A 6000-nucleotide genomic window follows, 5' to 3' on the forward strand; every position below is an offset into this window, starting at 1 on the left:
AAGGAAGTCTTTTATGTGAGAGGTGCACACATATGCTTGAATGGATCATTTTTCAAATATATGGTCTTTAAACACGTATCTCTTTCTTTTAATTAGTTGGTATTGGAAGTTCCAATAATTGTTTCCCAATAATCCTTCATTGTACATAATATATTTAATTACTTGAATATTATCATCATTACGTTTTTTTACATAATATATTTAATTACTTGAATATTATCATCATTACGTTTTTTTTCCACATTAACTTAACATTATACTAAATATATTTATACCATAATTATTAATTACCAACCGTCAGCCCTTAAAAATGTTCAAAATTTAATCTCTTTCTTTCTTAATTTTAGTAATTATTATTAGTTATTATTATTAATTATTGAGTTAATTTATTTATTAAAAAAATAAATTAGCTTTCAATGGTAACCTACACACGATTTTATTTTTGTATGTATTTGTTTTAAACATTAAAATATATCAAATCATAACTTATTATTTTTTAAATGGAAAGACATACTTAATGTAAATTATTTCTTTCTTATTAATTATTATCCATCTTATTAAATAAAATGTAAAAAAAATAATATACAATAATTATATCTATATATTTTATTTATTTGTGATACTCTTTTTAAAATATATCTAATATATTAACTATAATTACGAATACTTTTAAACTACAATAAAAATGGAAGATGATATGATAAATATGAACTTAATAATATAAAAATAATAATTAAAAAGAATCATAAATAAAAGTGATTTTATGAATTTATTTAAAAAGTATCCTGACGGGTACTGTCATACAATCTATTATCTATTATAATATATAAAAACTAAAGTACTTAAAAATTGATAATACCGTGGAAAACATAATTATTAGATTTTTTATTTTATTGAATATTGTTATAATTATAGGAATGAAATAATTATTGTTATAAATATAGTTGTTCTAATGTTCAAATAAATAGGAATATATTTTATGTATTTAATACAAAAAATTACACCTTTTAAATTGATACGTATAATATGAATCCATATGTTTATTGTTTTTACTTAAATCCATATGTTTATTGTTTTTGCTTAAAGAGCTAAAAAAGTTGATGTATTATTAACTCTTTCATCGTTAACTATTATGTTTTTGGGATTAACATGGACTAAAATTTATTTGCATTGGTTGAATATATATGGTTGATTTATATAAAAGAACTTTAACAAGTGATATTTGGATACATGTAATGTGAAACATCGACCAGACCCGTGCGATAGCACGGGTTTCCTACTAGTATCTATAATAATATTTAAATTCAATACGCCCCACCATTATATGTATCTTGAATGCAAAAGGGTATAATGACAAATCATATGTATCTTGGATGCAAAAGGCTATAATGACAAATTCCTTCAATATATACTTTGAAAACATTAATTAGATTTACACAAACACAACAATCCTATCTTTCAATAGTTGTTTACAGAAAAATATTTTCAAGTACTCTTGCTCTCATGCATTAGATAAGAAATATAACACAGAGATTTTAAATGATTGATAATAGGTTGTTAATGAAGGCCAAAATTATATACTTGATAATGTTCAAAGACATCTATATATATAATAAAAGACACACGAATTTACATATAAAGAGTAACCTTTCACCAAGGCTCATAGTTATATATGATAAAAAAAATTGTATCAAATGTTATGTTTGTTCACTCACTATCATGTAATAATTACAAAGCAACACATCTTGATCAAGGGCTTCTTTAGATAAAAAAACATTTGAAAATAAACCATTGGTTGTTGACATGACTCTTTCATTTTGAAAGAGACTTGTGATTTTATATTGTTATGCCATTTGGTTGTTCAATTCTCCAATTAATGCTTAGTTGAATAGAGGTACGCCAATTGACAACAATGTAAGCAATATACACTCATTCCTCTCCAATAATTCTTGTAGTTTCTTAAGATAAGTTTATAATGGAACACTTTTAATAGGCCATTTGTATAATGTCAGAAGAACAATGTTAAAAAAATACACATCTCTTATCCGTTGTATTCCGGCTCGCTGACCTAAAACGCACCTCGCGCGCTTAGACCATTTGCATTGCATTCTATTCATGCACTTTGCGCGAGTCTCACGCGTCTAGTAGTTGCAAAATCCATCAAAACCGTTTGAAATATCCGCCTTACGCACCTCCCTTCGCGCGTCTCGTGAATGAGGCTGTACTTGAAATTTTGAAGCATACTAGCATGCTTTATGATACAATCAATCAATGCAGAGAATCCATCAATACACATTTCTATCTAAAATTAAATGCAACAATCATTATCATAACAAAATTAATCTTGACCTATTTTTCACCACTTACTATAGTTTTTTGTGGTGGGACCTCAATAGGTTGAGAAGAACAGTGAAATATGGCTTTAGTGGTCACAAAAAAAAGCACAAAACACACACACATATAATAGCTCTTGTGTTTCTGTATGAAACCAGTTTTGAGTGTCCACTGTGACATTTCCAACCAGGCACATGATTATCTGCTTCTATAGAGTGGTCCTGTACTGTTCTGTAGCACTAGCAGTGCTCCAGCCACAATATATATTATTAACAAATTCATCATTATATCATATAATTTCATTTCTCTTTGCTGTGTATATTTGGCTAAAAATGTACCTTTTCCACCACTATGATCCATTGTTTTCACTGTTGAGTTACACCCTCTTCCTCTTTTTTTCCTTCCTTTGTGTCTGCTGTCCCACTATAGGTCTTGTGTACGAAATTTACATGTAGTAGGTTCTATTACTAACAACAATATCTTTCATACTAATCCTACAAATTTTGTGACTCATCCTCGAGACTCGGCAGAATTAGGGCAGACCTCAAAGTTCAACCGAAACGTATTTATGTCTTACGCACGAAAAAGATATTTGTATTGAATCCAGGACCTTATGATAATTTTGTTTAAAGTTATAAATATAATTGAGAATTAGTAAGAAATTTTTGTTATAGATGGTCTAAAAAGATTAAGGGGGAATTTGAGACATTTACCATGGAAAAAAATGTGACATGATTCATGAATTTCAGAGAGGGCAGATAATCAACCATGGATGTCAGAAGTGGGTGATGAAAATCAGAGCATGATGATTTTGTTTTGCTGAATTTCTAAGGATCTGAATTGGAAAATTAAGAAATTTTGTCTCTACATATTTGGATTTTCTTCAAAGGAGTTGATTTGTCTTTAAGAATCTAGTTCAACTTAAGATCAAATTTGGAGTTTTTGATTTTATAATTGATTTTTAATTTTGAAGTTTTGTGTCTACCGATTTTTAGATGTTAAGCATGCAACTGTATTAAATCTCTTGATAGAGGATTTTACCGTCTATTGTGTTCTCTCTAATTTAAGGAATTAGTCAATACAATTGTATACCGAGAATATCTAATTTCTATAAATAAATAAAAACTGACTTTTAGATGAATATATTTAAATATAAATTATTTTTAAATAAATTTATTTTAGTAAGAGTCAATTTTCAAAATCAATTTCTATCACTATCTAATTAAGTAAGAGTGAGAGTTTTGCTGTGCATTATTATTATTATTATTATTATTATTATTATTATTATTATTATTATTATTATTTTTTACTTCATAAATTATTCTCTACAGTTTTGTGCATAGAGTATCTGATTTATAGAAAAAAACTAAAATTTAATGAAATCACGATGAATTATTATAAATTTAACAGAAATTATACTTTAAAATATGAACAAACATGATTTAAAAAAAAAAAAACTTATTTTACATAATTAATATATCACTGTAGTTTTCATGAAATTCACTTAGTTTTTAATCCCCATATCTTTATTTTTTCAGGATATTTTGTACTTTGATATCACTTGGATATAAGTGATTGTGGACTCACCTTCTGAAAAAGCCCAACTTAATAATAGTATCAGTTGTTGGGTCACATTCTCAAATAGAAAAAGTGGCCAGACAAAGAGAACGTTTGAAAACTTTTTTAGTCAACTTTAAAAGAAAAACTTTTTTCAGCTTTTACTTCAAATTATCTAATAACTTTAAGACTTATTTAGTTTTTTCTTTTTTACTAGTAGGTACCTATTAAAATTAGATTCTTTAGCTTTGTTGCGAGTGTATCCCACAAGTTTAAGTTATCAGAATTTCGTTATTTATCCCGTAACTTTCTTGGTCATCCGCGGCGAAATTTTCAGAATACCCTTATAATTCAGAAATGCATTTTGTAGATACATTTACGGAACATTCTAAAACTCTTCCGTCGTAGATCGTAGATGTAGCTACGGAAGATTTCATGAAGTTAATTAATTTGAGATTTTCCCAATTAATTGAGAAATTAATTTGAAATTTTCTCAATTAATTTGTAACTTAATTCGTGGTTCTATCAATTAATTGGGAAAATCTCAAATTAAGTTACAAATTAATTAGGAAAATCCTAAATTAATTTCTCAATTAATTAGGAAAATCTCAAATTAATTAAGTTCATAAAATCTTCCGTAGCTACATCTACGGAAGAGTTTGAAAAGAAAGAGAGTGTTCCGTAGATGTATCTACAGAACATTATGATTTTCTTAATTAATTGGGAAAATCTCAAATTTCACTATGTTTTAATGCTTCCGAAAAAAATCCAAATTTTTTGGAAAAAAAAGGTGCTTTCAGAAATGCATCTACAGAAACTAGAGAACATTTTTGTCAATTTAGTGGTGCGTGAGAAGCCTATGAGGTGTAGTGAAAAATTATCTAGGGTTATTATCGGCTCAAATGCTTAAGACTTAACATGATTTCAAAAGTTTTGAAAATTTTCAAAAATTAAAACTAGTTTTTTTTTAAGTTTTAAAATTTTAAAAGTTTAAATTAGTTTTAAACTAGAGTTTTAAAATTTTCAAAAAATAAAACCAATTTTTAACATAAATATAAAAATAAGTATTCATCATAATTTAAACAAGTAAAATAATAATTTCAGTAATAATGCTTAAAAGTCATGATTGTCGGCCAAAGTCTCTTGAAGTTCTAGTTAGGGTGGAAAACGAAGATGGTGATCAATAATGAAGATTAACAGTGTTTTCATATGGTCACACTAGTAATTAACAATGATAGTCACATTAGGAATCAGGTGAATAAGTGAGGATTGATAGTGATCAAAGTGGTGGACGACTATGATTAAACCAATGGTTAGTAATGGTTAGAGTCAAGATCATAATTGTAGTCGATGATTGTGTGATTGCAATCAATGTGATCTTGGTGGTGGTGATTAAAGTGAAGATTGAAGGTGGTATGAGCGGTGGTTGATGTTGGTTGGAGTGGTGACTAGTAGTGATAGGTGATAATCAAAACATTGTCTGAAGTAAAGTAATGAGTTGCGACTAATGGTGGTGACGTCTTAAATCAAAACAAAAATAAAAAACAAAAATAATAAATTTAATTTTTTTGATTTTAAATTTTAGTAAATTATTTTTGAAATTAATTTAAAAATTAATTCAACCTTATTTTAACCAAATAATTTTGATTTTAAAATTTACTTTCAATTTCGAAAATAGAATAATCATAATTATGAGCATAACCTTAGATTTTATTTCGTTTCTCTTATCGGAAAATACTTACATAGACACAACCCCAACACCTGTACTTACACACAACCAATCACTTTTTTTTTATTAGTTAAAAATTAAAAATAAAATTGTCTCTCTCCTCTTTTATCTCAACCACCCCCATGATGCCAATTAAAAACGAAATTAAAATTTTAAAAAATTTATATTCTCTCTTTTCATTGATTGTTCCTAAAATTATGGGTTTAGGTTCGTATCCATGCAAGTATTTCTCTCTCTTATCTTACATCAATGTGTATATATAAATTAAATTAAAATATTTATCAGAAAATTAGCATTTTCAACCAATTGAGTCAAATTTATTGAATACTTATTTTAGTATTTCCCACATAATATAAGAAATTTCAATAAATTTATTTCAA

The sequence above is a fragment of the Vicia villosa genome, linkage group LG4 (genome assembly GCF_029867415.1).
Source record: "Vicia villosa cultivar HV-30 ecotype Madison, WI linkage group LG4, Vvil1.0, whole genome shotgun sequence".
Taxonomy (NCBI): Eukaryota; Viridiplantae; Streptophyta; class Magnoliopsida; order Fabales; family Fabaceae; genus Vicia; species Vicia villosa.